The following is a 25,417-nucleotide window of genomic DNA, read 5'->3' as shown; positions in this document are numbered from 1 at the left end:
GCTAGACAAATCACCTAGCTGGGGTTGTTTCACCCCAGGATCCTTTCCTGCCCATGGCAGGGGGTCACACTTGATCTGCTCAGGTCCCTTCTGACCCTACCAACTATGAAGCTATGAAACTATTGAAATTGTTTGCAAATCTGTAGTTAGTGATCTTCTGGTTAGGTGAAGAGACCTATTTCACTGTAGTCAATGGGTAATGCACTCACATTAGGGGTGTGCGAAGCGGGCCCTATTCAATTCGGATTCGGCCCAAATCAGGGACAGCGATTTGATTCGTTGATTCAGATCTCTGTCCCCGATTCGATTCGGCCAAATCTGAATCTGCAGATTCGAAGCTTATTCAGAGAATCAGCAATTCAGCCATAGACACAGCTTTAAATGCTTTTCTACATATTTCGAGGTACCGGTGCAGCTTGTGAATGCTGCGATGCTGAGGCGGATGGAGCATCCCACAGGAGTGTGTGGGGGGTCCTCCATGTGTTCAGCAGCGAACTCGGAAGTGGACCGGAAGTACTTCCAGCCCACTTCTGGGTCTACCGGGGAGCATGCTGGGGCCCCCACCACCCCCCTGGCTCAGCAATCGGACGCAGGGGACCCTGGGTGCCCCCTCAGACCCAGGTGGCACCAGTTGCCGAGGCGGGAGGACATGGCGGGGGGGGCCCTGCATGCTCCCTGGCAGACCCAGAAGTGGACTGGAAGTGCTTCTTGTCCACTTCTGAGTCTGCTGCCGAGCATGCTGGGGAGCCTCCTGCACTCCTATAGGATGCTCCATGTGCCCCAGCATTGCAGCACTGATTAGCCGCTTGCTACCTAGAGCCACGTAGAAAAAACATTTTAAGCTGTGTCTATGGCCAAATCTCCGAATCGATTCGGAGAGATTAAAGGGTCCTCTGGTTCTATTTGGATTCGGTGATTTGGCCGCTGAATCAGACTGAATCTCTACCAGATTGAAGCTTTGCACAGCCCTAGTTCACATGTCTCACAGAAAAAAAATCTACCCCACGGGCTGTGAGAAGACTCATTTCCAGCTCTGAGATCATCCTGCCTATACTGTACTTTTCAGCCTGTACTAACTTCATTTTGACCAACTGGTTAACACGAGTGACCCATATAATTGTAATCCATTTAACTCCCTACTTCCCTTAATTTCTTAACTTTCCATGCTTTCCCCCTTTGCTTAAAATGGACTTAAAATGTAAAAAGTGAAAAATGGTATCTTAAGCAAATGGGCCTAATGTCCAATATTCCCCTTCTGCTAACTTCAAGATAAAAGGTGCTCATTAGCAGGGAGAATGTCTTTTGTGAGCAGTCTGCAGAGAGCTGGAGCAGCTGGGAGAATTAGATTTCAGCAGAGAACCATGAATATTGATTAATCTCAAAGTGTGCAAGAATTTCTCTAGCTGTTTCTTTGATTCCATGTCAACACCTAGAAAGCACATACTCTGGGGACCCATGAAAAGGTGGTATGTTTACCCATTTATACTTGTATTCTGTGTCGTAAGATAGGAATTAAAAACAGAACAGGGCTGTGGTTTTAGGTTCTTAGGTTTGCATTTGCCTTCATGTAGGAAAGAGCCAGCAATTTTAAATTTAGATGGTAATAGCATGTTCCAAAAATGTAGAAAACTGTTTTGATATGTGTCTTGAAGTGCAGAGCTGTGCAGCTGTTCATGGAGAGTTTTATTTATTCCTGATTCTTTGCTTTTTCCAAAGCAATTCATATTGAGTTCTCCTAATGAAGGGATTTAAGATTACAAGAAGAGAGAAAGGTTTGTTTGCCTATATCCTGGACATTTGGTTATGGTTGGGTGCGGAATATGATCAAATTTAAGTATTCTAGGAAAAAAGAAAATAGCACGAGGCTGGGAGCAGGCTTTCACTACTGTAATTTAGGTTGGAATCCTTTCAAACAGTGGCTGAAGCAGTTTGCTGACAGTGCTATAAAACAAAATTGCCTTGGGAGAAGGAAATCACGGGTTTAGTGTGGGAGCCGAGTAAAAGCTACTATGGGGTTGACAGAGGCACCTTAATGAGCTATATTATTCTTTGCGTGTTTGGTTTCAGTGCTAAGCTGATTCTATAGGCCTTCTGTTATCCTCCCTTTCTTCTTCAGCGTCTCCAGTTAAAAAGCTTTATGGTGACTTTCAACTTCTACAGGAAAGAGGCAGAGAAATTTGCAGAATGAAGACAAGTTGATTTGCAGATTTTTATTTGGTGCTACATTTAGAAGCCAAGCCTAATTCTGAATACCGCGTGGGCTTTTACAGATGCATACAGTATAACATTCGTGCTCCAAGCACCTGCGAGTGAAGACTGATTTCTCTGGCTAGAATTGGAAATGTATTTATTTTTTTCTACATAATAACAGGACCTGTCTAGACCCCAACAGGGTCTGTCCTTATATTTTTATGCCCTCTGAAAAGAAGAGGTGAAGAAAATTGCAAGAGATAACAATAAGGGAACTAACCATTTTTCTCCTTGGATTGAACTGCTGCATTCAGTGTGCTCCGAGCAAGCAGCAGCACTCTGAGGTGAGTAGCAAGGAACAGAAGAAATAAATAGAGAGGTCAGTAAATATTTACTGCCTGTTACCAATGCATTTTTAAAGATACCATAGATTCTTTAGTAAAAATGTTAGACCAGGCTAACTGGATATTTATTTTAAATTAACTGGAAATTTTTCCTCTAGCCAGGAGGCTTATATCTTTGTTTACAGGTTGAATGTAAATTATCTAGAACAATGTATTGTACTTAGGGGGTGGAGTTTGCTTTTAATGATTTTTAACAAGTATGCATAAGAGATTTGGAATACTTGGCATCAAGCAAACTAATTCTGGCATCCCTCTTACCAGTACAGACCAGGGGGGTAGAGAAGGAACAGTCTTCTTAGGTTACATTGTCCATTCTCCTGCTAATGCAGGGTAGTTTTTTCCTCAGTTTGTGCTCCAGAAACCAGCCTACAATCTGTAACCAAGAACATTCCTCTACAAAACTGTAAATTGCTTAAGATGTCAGCAGATTCACTACTGAACTATTTGTTCAATATGTTTGACTTGACTGCTATTAGTCAGCCACCAAAAATAGCATATATTTAAAAGTTACAGTGCCAAGAACTGTTGGGTAACAGGAATAATGTGCACTGATTTATTGGTATTTGGGAAGTTCTTTCAAACGCCAGTGTCACAAAGAATTTTAACTCAGTGTTGTGTTGCAAGTTTCTTGACCCAAAGCATTGGTGAGAAAGTGAGTTATGCTGGCAAACAGCTGTAGCCAGCTTATTTGCTAGAAAACACTTTTTAACCTACTTAGGGTAATACAACAGTTGTTCAACATTTGTGATGAATTTTGTCTGGTGCTCTAAAGATACAGCATTGAAATGATGCCGAGAGACAGAGAGAGAGAGAGAGAGGCGTACACGTTCAACCAAAACAAATTAGGAAAAACCAAAATTATTCCATATAGCATACATTCTGGACAGACGGGGAAATAAAGCTTAATAATAATAATAATAATAATACAGACTTTTTCAATATGAAACGCTGACACTTTGAAAAGGAGCTCTTCTTTCATGCCTAATTTGCACATATGATGATCAAATCAAAGTGCCCAGTGAAATGAATTACACATGCTAAAAAAAGAAGTTGATGCCTTTCCACCCCCACGCTTCCTAGATATTCATCTGGTATGTGAAAAGCTCTTTGGAGACATGCAGGTGGCTTTGCCTTATAAATAAAGCAAGGGAAAAGCTGGAACTGGTTTAGTTAAATTAACATTATTTTATCTGACCCTTTTAAAGTAAATGTTATTTAGATACTGAGAAGCTCCCTTGTGCATAGTCATATATAATTATATATTAATTTAGTTAAGGGCACAGCATTAAGGTTTTTTTTAAAGGTCACACACTGAGAAGTTAGGAAACGCTAGAATTATGGTTCCCTATACAACTTCAGTTTCCACCCCCCACCCTTCTACCTATGTATTATGATATAGTATTTAATTACATTATCACATACTTTTTTTTTTTACATTCAGATAATGCTAAGAAGACAGAATTATCAGTTTCTTCAAGAGCTTTTCTGTGGACCTAATTTAAAAAATAACTGAGTGCTTTACAAACAATTGATCTTCATGAGACCCCTGTATGGTGAAGGGGGTAGCATTATACTCCTTTTATTGTGGGGGTGGGGGTGTGGAGGAGCTGAGTAACAGAGAAATTAATGTCAAATTATTCAGTCATTTTCAGTGTCCAACTTAAGAGATGCATAGGACCTGATTTTCCAGAGTTTTAGCATTACCAGGTACTAATGTAGAGCTCTCATTAAATTCAGGTGTGAGTTCTCAGTATGTCTTCAGATCAGAGCCCTGGTTCTCAAACTGATCCCTAAATGCATTCTTGTGAAGATTTTGACTTAAGTGACTTTGCTTACCACCCTACAGGAACTCCTTGGCAGGGCCAGGAATAAAAATCAAGTTTGTTAGGTCAGCATTTAACTGTCTCCTGTAACTTTCTGCCTCATTCACTGTACAACTTCAACTTCTGCAGGAAATGCAGTGCGAGTCCCACAGATGGACTCAAATTAACAAACCCCTCAAGAACTGACCCATGCTGTGCTCCAAATGGGGCACAGGTCTAGAGGAAAAAACACTACATGATCAGGTAAATACAGTATCATACAATGTATGTGAAGGGGAATCCATTAAAAATTGCACAGGCAAGCTTTATTTTTGTATTTGTACTTCCTAATTTTGTGACCTTCAGATCTTTTAATATTGCAGTCATATACATGACTGTAAAAAAGGCTTTTAAACACAAAAAACCCTGGAAAAACCCTGGGAATTCCACCATGTGCCATCAAATTGACATCCACATGATTTATCAGCTGTAACAGAGTATTTAGGGGCACTGCACAAGTGTCTGCTGCATGAACAAAGATGGGAATTGATAGCAATAGTAGATATCTGGATCAGCAGTAGATTGTGATAGACCACAATGGTGGTATCAGAGATATCTGCCGATAGCAGAGATATGGCAAGATTCAAGACTCAAGTTCATTTTCAGAGGCTCTTCTGTCCTGTTCTCCTAAAATTAACTCTTATCTTCATCTCTCCAAAACTGTCCCTGTCTGAGCCTTGTCTCTGTCCCAGCCTTCGGTTTCCTGTCCCAGTTCTGTTCTTGCCTATTCACACACAGTCTCCTTCCTAACTTCCAATTTCCAGTCTTATGTTACCCTTCCAAATCCAAGCTGCTTTTCTCTTCCTTTCTTTCCAGTCCCAACCTCAGCAGACTTCTAGTCCAAATCTACTCCTTTCCCTCCTCTCATCTAGTTTTGTCCCCACTGCATTTGAAAAAGACAGTCTCATCTTCCAAGCTACACATTTGAAAAATACATAGGAGACAGGAGACCTGGCTCTATTCCTGTGCCTTGCCCCACCTTGTCTCTCTTGGTAAGCTAACCGTGGCTTGCTCTACAGCTTTCAAGGTTTCCAGCCTCTTTGCTATGGAATCAGAAAGCCAAGCCCAGACTAGAGATGAAGCTCTATGGGAGGGACCCAGGTTCCCCACACAGGCTAAACACAGACAGACAAAAAGCTTGAGGCTGAATCAATTTAGTCTTCACAGGTTAGTCTAAGCCGGGGCAGGCAATTATTTCGGGCAGAGGGCCACTTACTGAGTTTTGGCAAACCATTGAGGGCTGCATGACAGGCAGCCACAGGCAGATTAATATTAATTTGCTAAATTTTTTTAGGGGCTCTGTGGGCTGGATAGAATGGCCTGGCGGGCCGCATCTGGCCTGTGGGCCGCATTTTGCTTACCCATGGTCTAAGCAGTGTAGATTGAACTGATAAACAAGTGAACAGACATTCATTTTTGATTCTTGAAATGCAGCCACATGGCTGCAGTGGCTCAGGCTAGAAGCTGGGGTGGTGCTACAGCACGCCTCCCTGCTTGATTGGAGCAGACAGCTTGGGCAAAGCTAGCCTGCCTGCCCTGTGAGGCGGGGTTTGTGGGAAAGTTGCAAATAATCCTGGGATGCTGGGGGCCTCTGAGATTTAATTTGAATCTGGAGGGGATCTGGGACAGAATTTCAACAAACTGATTTAACCCAAATCAGCTAAGTCTGATGCTACATCTATCCAGGCTTATCTTAAACCAGTTTCAGCCATTTTGAAAGGGGTTAATGTGCACTGAACTTCTGTTGTGTTACAGATTTGAACCGGTTTCTGATCACTTATATCAGTTTGTATGTATCCTCTGTCCCAAGGCACAGAGAGCTCTGGCATCCCTGAATTTCTGACTGTTTGCATGGTAGGAAACTTTGGGTCCCCAACAACCAGGAGAGCTGGTGGGAAACTAGGCAGGTTTCTACACAGCTTTTATCAGAAGTTCATTTGTAATCAGATGCATTGCCTTACATGTGGGATTTTACAAGCTGACATTTTCTAAAAAAATTTAGTCATGAAATTCCCAACTAGCTGTAGGAGCCAAAACTGTTGGTTTCCAGAGTAACGTGTGGTTTCAGTAGTTCTTGTGAACAGTGTCCTGTTTATAAGCTAAACACAGACAAAATATTGTAGCTCCCATTAACAAATAAGAGAGGGTTTCACAACTGGATTTGTGGTGCAGTCATTATGATGAATCCATAACAAATGCAGTTTATAATTATGTTAATTCACAAGCCTGTCACACACTATAACAACAGCTCTGCTGTGGAGCAGAGAGCCCTGCCCAGCCCAGCCCAGAGAGCATGCTGGGATGCTGGAGAAGTCTGATTTAACTTAAACCAGCAAGGGGTCTGGGACAGACATTTCATAAACCGGTTTGACCCAAATCAGTTAAATCTGGTTGAATGTAGACTTATCTCAAACCGGTTTCAGCTGTTTTCAAACTGGTTTATGTGCAATGAACATCTGTTCTATTACAGGTTTAAACCAATTTCTGATCACTTAAACCGGTTTATGCGTAATGTCTGTCCCTAGCCCCTGTGGCTTAACTTCCCTTAGCAAATGTTTACTGGATACATTCTGCTGTATAGGACAGAGCATTACTAGTCAGGAACACCACTTGTGGTCTCAAATTATTCATTTTCTAACTAAAGGATTTTCCAACAGTTGCATATGTGGGAAATCTGAATGGGAAGATTGCCAACAAAACTGAGTTTCTGTTCAGTGTGTTTGTGGGAATACTAAACCTTTGAAGATAAACCTGTAATGTACACCAGTGGGTTTCTGATTTGTTGTGAAGCTAGGTGGCAACGGTAGTGTTGCCAGCATATAGTTCTAAACCCAGAATAAAGATATCAGAGCTATGCAATCGCATATGTAAATTTGCTCTGAAGATGGGCATATCTGACACATTTTAAACTGTTTATTCCCATTAGATGCTAATTAGAAAATATTATACAAAAGAGTTTACATGTAAATGAGTTGTTGATTTTTTAAAATTCTAAATGGCTCTTCAGAGACAGGATTGAGGAGGAGTTTCCTTATGTGGTCATGCTATGTTTGTGGACTGTATTAAATATTTACAAAGAGAAATATGCTCTTCATAAAAAACAACAACAAAACGTTACACATCAAGCTCTCTGCTTTAACTGAACAGGAATCTGGGGATCTTAAGTCTTGTCAGCCTCAAGCATTCAAGAGATAATTCAGGTTTGATAGAAAAATTGCATAAGAACTCGTATTTGCTGAGTCAGACCATGGGTCTATCTGTTCCAATATCTTGCCTTACATAGTGGCAGAGTGTGGATGTTGAAGTAAACTAGGCCTACCCAGAATTTCTATCCCATACTTGTTTCCTACTCACGCTTAATACCCACAGATGGACCTTTCCTGTATTAATTTGTCCAATCCCCATTTAATCTAGGTTTAGCAATCCACCTCCATAACATTTTGTGGCAATGAGTTCTGCAAGTGCACACACAGTGTAAACAGGCCTCCTTTTGTTAGTTTTAGTCCTGCTATGTAGCAATTCAGTGTTAATGCCTACTAGCTCTAGTATTGAGTGAGAGAAAGTAAATAATACTATTTGTTGTCTTGCAGCATGTATTATTTTGTAAACCTCTGTCATAGTCCCACACAGGCATCTCTTTTCTAACCTGTAAAGTCATAGCCTGTTTAGTGTCTCCTGATATGGGAGCCCCTCCATACCAGATCATTCCTGTGATCCTTCTCTACACCTTTTCTGATTCTTCCTTAAAAAGAAGACATAGTTCTTCTATATCCTTTTTGAGTTGGGAGGACAAAATTGCATGCAGTATTCCAGGTATGAGCACACCATAGTTTTATAAAGTGGCATAATGACACTTTGTTTTGTTTATAGCTCCCTTATGATCACAGGAAAGTAGGGCTGGAAAGGACTCACAAGAGCAGGCTAGAAAACACTTGGCCAGGATGGCTTTAGTCAGGGATGAACCTACCTTGAGCAAAGGGCTGGATTAGATGACCTCATGAAGTCCCTTCCAGCCCCATTTGATTTTATTTGCCTTTCTGAACTGCTGAAAACTGAGCTGATGGTTTCAGCAAACTCAAAAAATCTCTTTCCTGTATAGTAACAGTTAACGCAGAGCCCATCATCATGCATGAATATTTAAGGTTCTTTCCTACCCCCATGCAAATCATACTACACTTAACATTGAATTTCATCTGCCATTTTGTTGCCAGTGCACTTAATCTTGCAAGCTGTTTTATTTAATTTTATAGCTGTTTTGAGTCTGCATTGGTTTTTACTGCTCTGAATGTTTCACATCATCTGTAACCTTGGCCACATCACTATTCACCCCCCTTTCCAGATCATGTAGACTTGCAATGCCAATCCCAACAGAGATCCTTGGAGGACCCACTGTGTGCTTCTTTCCATTCGGAGAACAGGCCATTTATACCAATTTACACCAATTTCTGATTCACAAGTGAACCTTCCCTCTAATATTATTTGAGACTTATAAAATAAATCCCCTAGAAGCTGTCCAAGGAGCTCACATGTACTCTTTGCCCAACATGTCACTGTTAGGAATGAGTTCTCTGATAACTAGACATGCACCTGCAAAGATTAAAAACAGAAAAATGAAACTGCAGATAGAGCATGGGTGCAAAGATAAGTTTGCTAATATAACCTTAAAACATTCCAAGGGCTTAGGAGTCAGTAGTGAAGTATAAGAATCCAACTTTTTTTTGTTTTTTTAAACATAATCACATGCTGTTTTTGGACAGAACTTCTCATTTTTCAACATAATTTATAATCAAGAGGCTTCTAGGTATGTGATCAAGAGAATGTTGTTGCCCAAGGCTGTATGTAGATAAAACAAGAGGCGTGTGCACAACACTTTAAAGTAGCTTAAATATTTTTGCACCGCTTAAATGGTGTCAGTGTTTGCACACCTCAGCGGTGTATTGCGCATTAATTCCAGCTGCTATAGGAAATTCGGTGGTGTAATGCACCTTAAATGACTTGGGGTGCAGCAAATAAACTCCTTTGAGGAGTTTTAGTTTGTTGACCCTACAGCTGTGGAGCGAAGCACCGGGCTCTGCAGGAAGCCCTGCAGGCAGCCTGGCAATAGCCCAGGAAGGCAGTCTCCGCCCAAGAAAAGTGGTGAGCCTGATTTTTTTTTTTTGTCCTCCCCCCCCCAAAGTCTGCCTGCCTGAGCTTCGTGGGGGTCCAGTGCTTCCCTCTGCAGCCGCGGTGCCCCCAGGAATGCCTGAGATGGGTGCCTGAGGGCAGGTGCTGCTGAGGGGGGGGCCACCAGCTGCCCCTCCCCACTGCCACAGAGGCAGGTAAGTCAGGTGTGTGCATGACACAGGGGTTTAAATCAGCCCTAAATTGAAGGGGTGTTTTTTTAAAACCCACTACTTCAATTTAGAGCCCCTGTTTCATCTACACACACCCCAAGGCAGCAAGGCAAGGGAATGGTTAGCAATACACTTGAACTGTCTGTAAAAAAAATGGAAGTCACATCTTTAAGTAGGGTGATGGGCAGGGAGCCTTTCGACTTTTGTAGAGTTTTTACTGGTGCAGCCTTTGGTCTTACCAGAGCAGTTCTGCCAATGGAAACAGTTCACTCAATGCACTCTTTGGCTCTCCTGGCCAGACAGTTTTCCAGCTAGTTCCAGTCTCCATAGTTACAGCACCTGGGGCCCTTTAGACTGCCAGAGAAGATCAGTGCTGGTATACACTTCAGACAGAGTCTGGCACCATAAGGTTAGAAATCAGGGCTTAACTCTAATCCCTGAACACCTCCCTCCTCCTCCACCCCATTACCCCTCACTTGCTGGGAAAAGTTGCTTTCAATCTGAGCCTCAGGAAGATTCACAGATACAGAATCAAAACTAGGCATCAGCTGTGCAGCAATAGCAGAGACAGCCTGTCCTGGTGCTGCTGTGTTCAAACTTCTCCCAGACAGAAAAAAAAGCAACAGCCCTGCATGGTGAGCTCCAGCAGCAGGTTTAAATAGACAACCAGCACAAAGTGCCTGTCTGCCGGAACTGCCTTCGCTTTTGTTTTAATAAGTCTGTGGCTGGTTTCCTAGTAATTTATACTGATGACCAGCAACAACTCAAAGTCATTTTAAGAAAAATAAAAGTGGGGTGGAGGAGGAGGAGGGGGAGGGGGAGTTTATTTCCCTGGCTGGCTGGCATGAGACTACTTCAGGCATATAGTAGTGGGTTTGGGGGGGAGGGAATGCATATGTGAGTGTGTGTATGCATGCAAAAACCTCAAAAGTATAACCAGACTGAAACCCCAGAATAGGCTCCCTGCAGCAAAGGCACAAGGAGGAGATTGCAAGGTATATAGCTCAGCTTTTCTGCACTAGGTGCCTCCACTAGGAACATAGGTAGCTCTGTAACCACGGTATTGTTAGTTCTTCCATCACCTCCTCCCATTAGTGGTTTTTTTCTTTTAAACTCTGAAAACTAGGCTGGCAGAGAGGGCTTCCAATGGAGGCTGCAACCCAACTGTACCATACTACAGCCAGCCAGGTCTCCATTTGGAGACCTAAATAGTTTGTTGATGCAGGAAAGTCATCTTGTCCCATTGGCACTTGCTGTTGTCTTTCAGCCACTTCAGGTCCCATTTTTATTTCATTATTGACCTTCTTCCCATCACTATACAGAAGTGAGGAGCACCAAATGTCAGAAGTGTCATGTGTTCCATACTAGGTTTGACTACCCACAGCTTTCTACCCCCTTGCAGTGCCAGGCTGCCTCACTCATTTCTCTGACTTTGTCAGTGTCAAGTCAGAGATGACACTCCCACCACCTCAGTTTCCTTCTTTATACACATGCCCTAACTAATTTGTACAATATGTAGACTTTGCAACATGCTGTGTCCTATACGTGTATTCAGATTTTTCTGTGCAAGCAGGTGTTTTCTCCCAGTTGTGCACATAGCTGTGCTCCCACCCACCAGGTATAAATCTATAGATATGTAGGCAAATAAAATAATGGAAAAAGCAAAAATATCTAATTAGAAACAAATTTGCACTAATGCAGCATGCAGAATTATACATGTGTAGCACTTGGCTAAAATTTCTACGTGTACTAGGGCTAGGGACAGAAGTTGCATATAAACTGGTTTAAGTGATCAGAAACGGATTTAAACCTGTAACGCAACAGAAGTTCAGTGCACATAAACCACTTTCAGAGTGGCCAAAAACCAGTTTAAGATAAACCTTGTTGGATGTAGTATCAGACTTAATTGATTTAGGTCAAACCAGTTTACAGAACTGCTGTCCCAGACCCCTTCCCAGTTCAAGTTAACTTACAGCCCCCCAGCATCCCAGGATGCTTTGCCATCTGCCCCAATGAAGCAGGGACTACCCCACCAATTTGCTCCCTATCCTGCCTCCTGCTTGTGTTTGTCAACTTATAGGGACTGCAAAGCACTCTGGGCTGCTGCGGGCTGTAAGGTAGCTTGAAATGGGAAGGGGTCTGGGACAGCATCCCAGCCCAGGGTCCCCCAGCCCAGGGCAGCCCCAAAGAGCTGAGGGGAATTCTTCCCCTCCCCAACCCCACAGCTGCTTGCCTTAGCTGCTGAAAGCCTCATGGATAGCCCAGGGCAGCCTCAGGGAACAGAGGGAAATTCTTCCACTCCTCTGCAGCTGCTTTTGCCTCAGACTCACAGCAGCAGAGGAACGGGAGAATTTCCCGCTGCTCCCTGGGGCTGCCCTGGGCTAGGGGACCCTGGGCTGTGGTAAGGGGAAGCTCCCCAAGGCAGGGGCTCCCCAGTGTCCTGATGGTGGGATGCATAGGTGGGAACCCAGCCTGGAGGACTTATTCTCCCTCCCTCCTGTAGCAGTGGCTGAAGCAATCAGCAGCTGAGAAGAGGGAGGGGGCAAATTCCTCTTGCCTCCCCAGGGCTGCCTAGGTTGGGGAGCCCAGGCTGGTGGAAACCCCCTGGCAGGGGAGGTGGTGGGGGGCTACCCCAAGGTGAGCCAGGACCTGGACAGGGGGCTCCTCAACCCCCTGTGGGAAGACAGCAGGAGGTTGGGGGTGCATACTGGGGAGCCAGTTGGGGACAGCCCCACTTAGAGTAAGCTGTGTAGTTGGAATCGATTCTGCCTTGGGCTTTTTGACTGTCTGTACGTAGCCTAGGTGTTCTATGATACACTACTGCTGCTGCAAACTCTGCAGTTGTGGGCATTGCTAGGCAGATTCAAAACACAAAAATAGAAGTGAAATAGTGGAGAACAGAGTGCACATGAGTGCTTAGGTCTAGGGACAGAACCCGTATAAGTGACTGGAAATCAATTCAAATCTGTAACACAACAGAAGTTCAGTGCACATAAACTGCTTTCAAAATGGCCAAAAACAGTTTTAAGATAAACCTGGATGGATGTAGTATCAAACTGATTTAGATTAAATTGGTTTAATCGAACTTCTGTCCCAGATGCCCTCCAAATTCAAGTTAACTCACAGTCCCCCAGCATCACAGGATGCTTTGCACCTCCCTCACAACCCCTGCTCCCCCAGGTGGGTGAGCTACCCTTAGTCCAATCTGTTTGCTCCAGCTGAACAGGGAGGTGTGCTCTAGTGTCCCCCCAGCTTCTGGCCTGGGCCACTGCAGGCATGTGGCTGCATTTCCAGAACCAAACTTGAATGTCTGTTCACTGGCTTATCAGTTCAATCTACGCAATTTAGGCTAACTTGCAAAGCTTGAATCGATTCAATCTCAGGCTTTTTGACTGTTTGTACTTAGCCTAGGAGACCAACCTTGTGTGTCTGTGACTACCAATACTGTTTTTCTGAACTACCAACACAGAATGATTGCCTTTGAGATCTGCTCTCATTTAAAAACAATATTTCAATCCCTTCTCCAGCCATTATTTACTATCACTATATAATCTCCTGTCCTCACAAAGCCCATTTGAATTTTAATAGGATCATCTAGGGGTTTTTAGCAGAGAAGAGCCAATATGTTATTTTATTTAAATTGGAATGCTGCATTTTGGTCATCTCAAGCCTGTATTTGTTTTTAAATGTTTTAGAACAGCTTACTTCCTCTTGGCTCCTTTGAAGTGGAGACTTTAATTTATTAATGTTGATGTGGTGTTTTTCTCCTCACCTCTGCTGCTATTACAGTGGAAGGGGGCAACTTTTTTAGAGGAAAGAGTGGCTTTTAACAAGAAGATCCAAGATTGAGAATATAAGGAAAATTCACTGGTTTTCATATCTGCTGTGGGATGCAGGGTCACATCACTCCAGAGATGTGGTCAATGAATACCTGTTAAAAGAATTAATTGTTCATGCTCCATTCCAATATCTACAGAAATGTAGTACAGTTTTATTTCATGGCCACATAAATTTATCAGAGTGAATTTGCAGGATAACAAAGAGGTAAAACAGTAGGAGGCTGACCTGATGAAAGTACAGATCTATTCAAACACTCCCTTGGTTGTTTATTATAAAGCACTTAAATGTACATTGCTCATCTAGCTGAAGAACTAGAAAAGGCTCAGTGTGCATGCAGTGTGTAAGCCTTAGGTTATTGTTTTCTGCCTTTTGAGCCCCACCCCCGCCAAGGCCTTCTGTGCAACCATGATGGGTAGAAAGGTTTAAAAGGAAACAGTTTGCCATTCACTTCGTTGCATGAGTCAGGATTTTTAGGGAGGAAAAAAAATGCCTGCCCAGATACCAGCATACTACCAGATGACTTTTGATACTTGTATTATTTGTGTGTTCATTAAGAAGAGTTCCTAGTAAGAGGGATGCTCTCAATTTCTCATTACAAAAAAGGCTCTCTATAAAAAGTGATTTCGCCAGATACCAGTGTTACCCATACATGATTTTATTATGAGCCTCCCTCAGTGGGCGTGTCTGCACGTGCAATTAATGTGAAGAAATGAACTCCAGAGTTTATTGCTGTGAACGTGAGCAATAAATTGCAGCACACTGAGCCAGGTTGGAGCAGCCCCAGCTGGCAGAGGGTCTGGGGGAATCGGCATGCCAGCCCGAGGCTGCTCCCCACAGCTCAATTTGCTACGGAGGGGTTGGCTGGGGCATGAAGGTGCTTCAGTGCAAGGCTAGCTGGCAGGCAGCCCCCCCCCCGAATCATCCTTGTGCTACAGCCAGCCAGGGCAGGGTCTACACATGTACTGCTGTAGAGTTTTTTTCCTTGTTTGGTTTTTTGTTTTTTTACAAGTACTATCCTGGTTCAGAGTAAATTAGTTTGCTCAAACCTAATAGGCGCTCACGTGTAGATGCAGAGATGTTTCTGTGCAGCTAATTAGTCTACTGTGTAGTAAATGTCTCATGTAGAAGTCCCCAGTGGGCACATCTACATGTGTGCCTGACTATGCAGTTGTTACTGTGCAGTTATTTAGTACTTGCTTTACCAAGTATTAAATGACTATGCAGTAACTTCCATTACTGCGCAGTCCCAGTGGCACATGGGTCATTTCTGACCCTACTGTGCAGTAGCAATGAGTAGCTCACTGCTACTGCTTTGTAGCATCAGGTTCATGGTTCGTGCACGCTGATGCTATGTTGATGTAATGTCTTGTGTAGATGCACCCAGTGTGGAGATTGTTAGAGCCACAATTTCAGAAAACAAAATGAATATAAGAGGGATTTTTCCCCCCTTTTTTGAAAGAACAAGTTTGATCCAAGTGCACGCTAAGGATGCAAAAAGTAGAGAGCAAAATAAGACTCAACAAGATGATTTTCAGCCCACTCACACAATTTGAGGGTTGGATGAGATGGTTAGCCCTGTTCGTGTGAAGTCAGGGAGAAGACAGGGCAGTGTGGCACCTTAGAGACTCAGTTGTTCAGAAAGACACGCTTTTGTAGTCAACAGCCTACTTTGTCAGATGCTATGAATGCGAGGGAGGAGAGTCAGCATGACAACTCCTGTAGTCCTCATTCCCTAGGCCAAATAAGTTTCTGCCTCTTTGCTAGAGAAATGCATCTAAATTTTTAACTTCTTGCAATTACAAGGAGCACTGTCAGTTCAGGGAGAGGTGCAGATTGCCTCCTGTGCACATCACCGTTGCAACACCTTATCTGTATGACAAGAGGAAACCAATGGGGGGAACACAATTGATCGGTGATCGGCCTTTAACGCTCCCTGCTGAATTCCTGGTAATTTCTCTAGACCTGTGCTCCTCTGAGTGTAGGGGTGGACAGTCCACATTAAATCCCTAGCAATACCACATTAACACTCGCTTAGAAGGTGATAATTGCTATTCTCTAGAGAGATTATCACGGTGGAACCCAATTATAGCAAGTAAAAATGAAACAGGAGCAAGGGGCAAACCCCAAGATCCTTGGAATAATGGATTTTATGGTTTGTTGGTACTTCTGAGAAATTTATTTCAGTTTGAAAGAAAATATTTCTAATGTAAAACATTTTATAATGGACTAAAATGAAGGATATGGAGGCAAGCTTTGTAGAAAAAAAATAATCAAAATGTTTATCAACATCTTCCCCCACCACAAATATCATTTTCCCCTTCCTAAAAACCACTCAGTGAATCAAAATAAGTTCATGAATGAATTCAAGATGCTGAATTTACATTTTTCCCTCCACCAAAAAAATAACTTTTTGTCTAAAATACTTTGTAGACTTCTATCCCCATACCTTCTCTACTTATGGCTGGATACTTTCATTTCAATGAGTCAGTAGCTCAAGTAAAAGTTCTCAAATTTGCAGTTTTGTCAACTCCTGCTAGTTGGTCTCCTTATATTTGGTGTTTACTTTATAAACTCATTTCCTGGAATCAAGCAATTGCACGGTAATCTGAGATTTCATATAACAACTGAATGTTTTTAGCCTTGGCTACAGAGCAAGTATGAAAATCTATTCACTGAATGGAAAAGTGCACACACATTTTAAAAAACTGTGTGGATTTGGGGGGCTCTGCAGAGGTGTAACTAAACTGTACTGCCCTCCCCTTCATGCCTTTTCTTCTCCATCTCCAACAATGGGGAGGGCAAAGCAGCAGCCAGAGGTTGGCTACTGCTAGGAGAGAGATCACCTCTTCCTTTTGCTTCCAGCATGCATGTCAAGTGAGCAAAACATACCAGTTTTTGTTTGCAAAAAGAGGTGATATCTCTCTTGTAGTAGCAAGCCTCTAGGTGCCTACACACCTGCCACTGCTACTTCTCTACCCTTACTGTTGCAGTCGGGGCCCGAGCCAGACCATGGAAGGTGCAGGGTACCGAGGGGTGGGGGGTTAGGTTGATCTAAATGCAAGGCCTGTACATAGCCTATGACAAGACTGGTGCTGGAGGCACGTAGGTGTAAGCATACCAAATCTGACTCTTACAGAGGTCTTTAGTGCTGCAGTCCTGTTGTGGAAATATGGAAATGTAAATAGGCATGCTCTCAGTCATACTCATATTGCAGAAGACTGACATTTCACCTACAGGGATTTGAGCAAAAACTGTCAGAATCTGATTTCTTGGAGACGGTAAAAAACCCACACATGAGACAAATGTAATGTTTCATACCACGTAGAGAGAAGTGTACAAGCCATGGACTCTGCTAATGGCACAGCAGACCTTTCAGCTAATTGAGTGCAGCATGACAGCCAGGGTAACACCTAGACTAAGTAGAGACAGTCAAAAAACCCCAAGGCTGAACCGATTTAATCTTCGCTGGTTAGTCTAAGCTGCATAGATTGAACCAATAAGCAAATGAACAGACATTCACTTTTGATTCTGGAAATGCAGCTACATACCTGCAGTGGCTCAGGCTGGAAGCTGGGGGTGCTGGAACACACCTCCCTGCTTGCCTACACCAGACAGCTTGGGCTAAGGCTAGCCCTCCCACCCTGTGGGGGAAGTTGAGGGGAGCAACTGGGATTATGAGTTAACTTGAATCTGGAGGGGATCTAGGACAGAAGTTAATAAACCGATTTAACCTAAAACAGTTAATTCTGATACTACATCCATCCAGGTTTATCTTAAACAGTTTTGGCCATTGGGAAAGCTGTTTATGTGTACTGAACTTCTGTTGTGTTACAGATTTGAACCAGTTTGCAATCTCTTTTACCAGTTTATTTGTAATTTCTGTCCCAAATGTACATCTACACAACGCAATGCAGTAGAGATACCCTGAGCTCACAGAAAATCTACCTGGTGCAGAGCAACATCCTGTAGAGAGGCCTAAGCAAACTCTGCACGTACCAGCTCCAGAGTCACAGTTAATACAACTACGTTAACATGCTGTCACACTAGTAGAGATGCACTGCTTCCAGTTCTGGAGTTAATTCATGAAGAGCTAACTTGGGTACCTCCACAGAGCACTGCCTTGTGCCGCAGGCACATACTTATACCCTCACAGCTGGAGGTAAACAGAAATACTTCCCACTGTAGAAACAGGCTACAGTTTTAGATTTCCACACGTGTTTGCACAGACAGCTTTAATGTTGCTGACTGTTCTGCTTCTCATGAAAGAACTCACACTGACAGATCTATTCTATGCAGCAAGAGAAGACTATTTTGACTTAAAAAGCATAACTAAGTCTGAAGTTTCAATTACAGCACAAAGGATGGTAGTAACATACAACCTTGCCAGTTCCTGTCATTTTATCACAGGATTTCCAGTATCTGGCATTTCCTTTAAGGTCCCCAGCTCCTGCTCTCACTTGATTTCATAAATTTCACATTTTAGTGAGTTTCTAGTCTTGATGGATTAGAAAGAACAGCTTAACAATGCAAACCCACTGTATGACTTGTAAATATTAAAAAAAAACAAACCATAGGGGAGGCATTTAATTTAAAATGTGGGTTTGACAGCACCGATAACCTACCTCTGTGGTAGGCTATTTCATAACCTTAACTACAGTAAACAGTGGATTGACACATGGAAGCAAACACCATGTGACTAGTAGCATAAGCAGGTTTAATTTATGATGCACTTTGCAGGAGTTCCTACTTATAGTGGAGAGCTGCTAATGCAAATCAGACTTTTCCTGCTCACACAGGGGTAGGGTTCACCATAGTGCAGGTTTCTAGTGCATTGGCGTAGGTCTGCTTCCTTTGGTAAAAACTCCTGGTGACTTTGAACACAGTTTCTCTCTTAATATCTGCTCCTCTACTATACTCATCATGTAAAGTATCGAATGCTTGCAGGGCATTTTTACATGTGCTCTGGGGGTGGGACAATGCTTTAATTAGAGCGGCTCTAAGTGATGCTCCAGTTAAAGTGCCCACAGCGTCTTGTGTATCAGTCTCCTCTCACTTCAAAATGGCATCAAACGAGCTTTAGTTAAAGTGCCCCTCTCACCATTTTGATGCACGGGGACGCAGATACATGAGACATAGAAGCTGACTGGGGCGTGCTAATTAGCATTCTCCAGCAGACTTGATTAATCAAGTCTGCTCTGACATGCTGGAACTACAGCATGTTGCAGCAGCTTCCCAGCACATCTATAGGCACCCTTGTATTTTTAATAACTAGATAAATGTGGCAACAGCCATAGGACTTGTCATAGTCTGGCTATATTCTGGCCTATACTTTCCTCTCACCCTTTGCTTCAGTTTGGGAATGAGCTGAAGTTGGTAAGCCAAAGAAATGGAAACCATTTCCTGCTTGAACACATGGCTCTCTCAAACAGAGAAAATACCACAAAAAGTACTTTCCAACCCCTTATGCAATTGAAGATTGCTGTAGATTCAAAAACAAATGAACAACACCCCCCAAATGAAAAAAAAAGTGAAGGATTCCTTTGAAATTTTCCAAATGAAATTTTGAATCAGGTTCTTTTTTAAAAAAATAACCAAGCCAAAAAAAAGAAAAGAAAAGAAAAAAAAAAGATACAAACTCTGAATATTTGAGAGGAAACAGTGAATAAAGAAAGTTAGGGAATTGCTTGGGGGGGGGAGAAGAACGTTAATTTTTCATGCTTGTGCTCATTAAGAACATAATTAGATAGAAGCGGGTAAGACGAGAGGGACTTTATGTTGTCTATTTCCACTGAAAACAGAGTTAATATAACAAATTACTCCAAAATGGATTTCCCAGAATCTGTAGCTGTGGAGGCAGGCAGAATTTTAATTTTGTGCAACATTGTATTAGCATCACCTCTTTGTTTAATGTAGTGTAGTGCTCTTCCTTGACCTTCCCCCTACCCTATTCCTTGTTCTTATTCACCACAAAAATTAAAGCCTTTATCCAAACACAAGCCAGCAACATTCTGCTTGTGCAGAATGAAAAATGTGACTTTTGATTGTACAAATGAGCCTGCAAAAAGTCAAATGCCTACAAACTGCCTTTGCTTGTGCAACTGCTTGTATATGCACAGTCAGAACTGGCCACTGATAAAGTCAATTACCTGAGTCATACAGACAGCTGCACCCACTATGTATGCAGATTGGCCCACAATTATGCACATATTTTTAGTGTACAGCTTCACACCAAGTTCTTATCAAAATATATGCTTCCATGACCAGCCAACCAATTGCAGCTTGCCTTCAGTCTAGATCTTGGTGACATGACTGCCCTTTTGAGTTCCTTCATGCTTTATCACAAACTACAATACACTGCACTAGTGAGGAAGCCCATTGCCCTTCACTCACCTGTTGCTGCAGTTAGAAATCCCCAGCCTAATGGAGGCAGTGCAGCCTAATGTGAGAGTACTGGGACTCTGGAAACATGGGGTCTATGCTTGCCTTAGTCATTGGCCTTCTGTATGGTGTTGGATAAGTTACTACATCTCTGTACCTTAGTTTCTCCTATCTATAACAGAGGGGAAATGATACTGATTTCCCAGGTGGAGCATTTTGAAATGTATTGATGAAAAAGAAAACTAGCTCATAATTTATATAACTGATGTTGTTATTGAGGGTATGTATGAAATATTCAGCTACTTCCCCAGTTAGGCAAGTAGCTGGTGTGTTTTAGTCACCAATACACACATGGGTGACTGGTGCCACCTTGGCTGGGGGTGGGGGAGGGGAATGTACCCCCCCGCCTAATCTCACTGCCTGGGGGGGGGGTCCTCCCCCCCAGCCAATCTTGCCGACACCAGTGCTCCCACCTGCCCCCCCCACGCATTGCCTAAGTGGAGAGCGTGGCCAGTCAGGGTTGCACCAGCGCAATGTGCACCCGCATGCACCCCTATGCGTTGCCACTGAATAAATGCATAGGACAAGTCAAAACAAATTGACAAGCATTTTTAAAGCTAACTTCAGAGGTGGACAAGGCATCTAGGTTTAAAAAAAAAAAAAATGTACACCACCCCCCAAGGAATCCATGCTGCAGTTACTATGGTAAAATTGGTTGTTTACTGAAGGCCAGAGTGCTCAAGCTGAAGAAAAGAGTTGTTTTCTTTCCTAAATGGCCAAACCACAAGATAAATCTGCCTTTAGGAAGGCTCAGTGTACCCCGCGGCCTTGCTGGAACATTTTCAACAAAGACACACAGTTTGCACATTTGAAACAGGAGCATTTGTTTTTCGGCTGACTTAGCCAGATCTTTGGCTTGGGAACCACTCAGACTGTCATTAGCTTTTCACATTCAGAGGAAAGGAAGTTGACTAATCCCAGGAAAAAATGCCCATCTTCCCTTACCCTCCCTGCCAACTCTTAAAAGCCTCTTTAAGAAGCAGGGCTAGGAAAAACTAGAGAGAAAAATATGAATAGGAGTTTCAGTTCAACAGTATTCACACCCCTTTCACCATGTATTTCAGTTATATAGTGTTATGAACTCCAAGATTTGAGGAACTGGTGCCTTAACAGTTGCCAAAATTAAAACTATCCCATTTCAAATTTTAGATTGTACAATGTGAGATTCAGGATATGTGCTGGTGGGGAGAAATAAGTGCATTATCCAGTAAAAGCCTAGAAAAAAAACCACTTTTCAATCCTGCAGCCTACAGCAGACAAAGGAGAAAAGGTATAAAGATGCAAGCTGTAATGATAACCTTCATGACACTTGATTGAAGGAAGCATTCACCATTCCCAGTTATCTAATGGGAGACAAAGGTTTTGGTGTGTGATACCTTTTACTGGACCAGACAAACATTCCTTCCAACTACATGGTTTGTCCAGTAAAAGATACCACATACAAAAACCCTTGCCTCTTGTACATTTCCTGGACCATCACAGCAGCAACAACACTCCAGCTGTACCCCATGATTTAATACCAGTAATTTAAAGATATCCCCTACCTGTATAACTGGATTAGCACGCTGACCTTTTTCAGCTTTGTGTAGAAGTCTCCCATCTCACAGAGCTCATGCAGCACAGGGCCAACAGTCCCCGTGACCATGGGCAAGTCACTTCTTCAGCCCGTTCCTCAAGCTATGAACCTACAAGGAGAGCATGAGTGACCAACCTCACAGAGAAATTTTGACAAGAATTTGCAGTCCTTTCAATGAAAGGCAATGTTTGCCCAACAGGGAAATTCACTTCAACCCCAGCATCAGGTTAGAGGCATTTCCCCAGTTTCCCTTACTGGGTCTATCTTTCCCTTTGGTGACTGGCTACTTTAGTCAGGCTTAGGCAATTTGGTGCATTAGTGATCTGGTCCTGCAGCCAATTCCAGAACCCTTTCTTTCAAGGGTAAGGAAGCATAATGATAAAGCTCTTCCTTGCCCACCATAGGCTAATTAGTTCAATGGCCCTTTCTTCACAGGCCAGCACGGTCTCCTCCTTCATTACAGACTTCCTCCACACTTCTTTGAAACCGCAAGCCTTGGACAGCTAAACAGAGACAGGACATCAAGCCCATTTCTCTGTAGTCTTAGGTTTTTCACTTGCTTGTACTCCTTGTCACCACTACATCTTCCCAAGTTTCTTCCCTGGCCACCAATAACTCGCTCCCAGAGTAACTAGGAGGGACCCAACACTCACCAATGATCTCAAGCTTCTTCTTCAGCAAACTACTTTTTTTTTTTAATTAATCCTCAACAAACTACTAGTTCCTCCAAGCCCGATCATCACAACTCTCCCAAGTCTAACCTGAGTGGCTGGCATCTCTTTTATACCCCAATCCTGTCCTCCCATCAGGCTTTGCTGTAGCCTACAGTCAGATGTTCCCACCAGGGAACTACAAATCCCAGAATGCCTGTATTCAAAGGACCAGCACTTGCAGCACTGATGGGTTCTCTCTTTTGAGAATACATTCATTATTTCATGTGTGGGCTTAAAATCTAACCTGTACTGAACAGTTCAGCAGTTTGAGATTGCTTCAACAGACAGGAGAGTCCACATTAACTGAACTGCTTGGGCAGCACCAAATTAGTTTAGAGAATCAGGAGTTTGGACAAGTTGGGAATCAATAGAATAAAAATCATAGGGCAATTCATAAATTTGATAATTGGGATTTTAATTTATTTCATGTCTCCATTTAATGTTCCTTTTCACTGCCTAAGGACTCTGGAAGAGGATAGGTATACACCCTGGTGTAACATTATTATCATTGACTTGGAAGGTACTCTTAAGCTGCTGTTTCATTTAAATGAACAAGCTCAGAAAAATTCTGCTCTTGGTTAAAGTAATACAGAATATGACCATCTACAAGTGTTTTACTGCCATGTGTCAGACCCTAATATCAGCTACAAATTTATGTGGTTTAAAAAAAAAAGTGGGATTTTCTTTATCTGCCTTCTTGGTGTTGAGCTTCTGGCTTTCACATTTTCAAGCTTTGTCTGCAACCATGCAGGTTAGAAACTTTTTTGTTTGAAGTAAAAGCTGAAGCATGTAATTACATGATTTTCAACAGCTAGGACTTTAAAAAATAAGCCATGTACCATGGTACTTGCAATAAAATGTGAGTTGACAGGACTGGTAATAAATGTAGAGAAACTTTATTGACTTCTTTGGAGTTACTCCAGAATTAGACCCGTGTAACTTAGAAGAGAGTCTCAGCTACTGACCAGCTTTAAAATACTTTGGAATAGTAGTAGCAGCAGGGTTAAGACAAAACCAGAATGTGTAAATGTTGTTATGTAGGTTCTTACAATTAGGTCCTTAAATCTGTAAATATGCTTCTAAATAAAATGGGGGTGGCTTGAATGATCAAATGTTCTGTGATTTGTTTTGGAGTAGGGAAGAAACACCACCATAATAAGACAGCGTAACAAGTTATGCAAGGTGACTTTCATAAGTGCTTGAAATGTCTCTAAACCTGACATCTAGGAGACTGAAAATATGGTCACAGAAGAAAAACAACTTGTCAGAAAATCAGCTGAGACTGGATGTTCCACCTCATTTATTACAGGCCTGAAGGAAGTTGTACATGACTAAGCAGCCAGGAACAAAATAGTCAAAAGGATGTTGTACTGAGTTTCACTCACTGAAATCTATTAGACAATGAACTACTTCTATCTAATATCTACCCATCTGTCTGCTTATATGGTCTTCATCACCATTAACAGAATCTTTGAAGTACATAAAAACAGTAACACTCGGTCCCTTCATTTCCAGACTATGAGCAGGAGAGACTGGTTAGTTTATAGGTCGTTTGTCTGTCTAAATTTCTAGGTATGCTGTGCATATTTGGGGGAGTGTATAGTGAGGGGTTGTGATTAGATGCTTGAAAAAAATACTGTGGGAAGGTGAAGAAATGAGTTCTGCGTTTTGTTCAGGAAGCGAGGTTGTTTTGTGCTCACCTGTCCCTTTTGCACCGTAGAGTTGCACAGTGTAAGTTTAGCTCCTGAGAAAGTTCCCCATTGTTCTTGAACCTTCCTCAGTTAGTATTGTATGGTTCCAGAGATGCGTAGATACTGGGTGACATTTTCAGTCATGAAGCAGTGAAGAGCTTTCAGCAAACAAAAACTAATACAGCTCTTTTACCCATCCCACTCCTCAAGGGCCTAAAGATACAAATCGGGCCATACAGCTGACTCTATACCGTACAGGGGATGCCCTTCTGCGACACAGTGCTTCTGTGATGATATAATGGGGCTGCAGCATGGAGCAGAATTTGCCTTATTTGGTTTTCCTAATTTCATATATTTGTAACTCTTAAGTATATTATCCCTTACGGAATAAAATTATCAACAACGCTGAGCTATGAGAGGTCTACATTGGATTCTATGGCAGTTGCATAGGTTTATATGTTTTGGGTGAATTACATATCAGATTTTGAAAAAATGATTTTCACCAGGGACTCCTTCTGGGAACATGAGTCATATGAGTGAAATATCTGAATTGCACATGAAGCCAGTGTGTATATGATCACTGAGCTTTGACCATGGCAAGTGAACATGTCTGCTGGCCCAGACACCTAGAAAGGGGTGACAAAATCTTTCAGTACAACATGCCCCATCTAAAGTCCTGGGGCTTCAGAGGTATTATTGTGTGCTGTCCTTTGTGATACAAACAATTGATTGTAGCCCATTGTCCACACAAAATGTCATCAGAGCTAGGACTGATTTCATACCTCTATGTAACATCGTCAGGAAAACCATGAGGACCAAACAACACTCTCATCTCCCATTACAGTCACTTCAGGTCAGAGTCAAGGACCAGTGCGTAGCACAGGGGAAGCTGGCACTGCTGCTTCATTAACTGTGCCTGCTTCTGTCATTGAATGAAAATCTGTTTCAGGGCTGGCAATCTGGCAGCTTCAATTTACACGCCTTTCAGTTGGCGAGCCTTCTAATTTTCACCAAATCAAGTACTGTATTGCAGTCCTACCACATAATCTGTGGAGGAAGGATGGTGTGGTGGTTAGCATACTGGCTGCAGACTTGGGGGACCTATGTGGCCTCCTGAAATCACTCAGCCTCTGTTTTGCTTCTGTAAAATGCAGATCAATTATTTCTCTTCCCAACAGGGATGTTCTGAGGATAAATACCCTGGCAATTGTGATGCACTTAGATGGTATAAGTAGACATACCAGAGACATTTGAAAAGTGCCTTGTATTGCCCTGTTGGTTTGCAGCTACTTGTTGTCTCTTGATTTAGACTTCTATTTTAAGGTCCCCAGAGCAGGTGCTGTTTTTTCATTCCGTATTTATATGGCACC

General features: G+C 42.6%; 1 protein-coding gene across 6 annotated transcripts in view; it reads left to right on the top strand.

Annotated features, from left to right (window-relative positions):
* Positions 1–25,417, top strand: part of PHACTR3 (phosphatase and actin regulator 3) — a 162,005-nt gene that overhangs the window by 42,347 nt on the left and 94,241 nt on the right. The window contains exon 1 of one of the 6 annotated variants that reach the window (XM_019484480.2): positions 2,003–2,534. The exons of the other annotated variants lie outside the window; for them this stretch is intronic. The gene's annotated coding sequence lies outside the window, so the exon portion shown is untranslated. Of the gene's footprint in view, positions 1–2,002; positions 2,535–25,417 lie in introns of those variants that run through there. 6 annotated transcript variants of the gene reach the window in all.

This window comes from Alligator mississippiensis, chromosome 9, assembly GCF_030867095.1.
Source record: "Alligator mississippiensis isolate rAllMis1 chromosome 9, rAllMis1, whole genome shotgun sequence".
NCBI lineage: Eukaryota > Metazoa > Chordata > Crocodylia > Alligatoridae > Alligator > Alligator mississippiensis.
The sequence above is the reverse complement of the archived record's forward strand: the minus strand, read 5'-3'. Positions and strand labels throughout refer to the sequence as shown.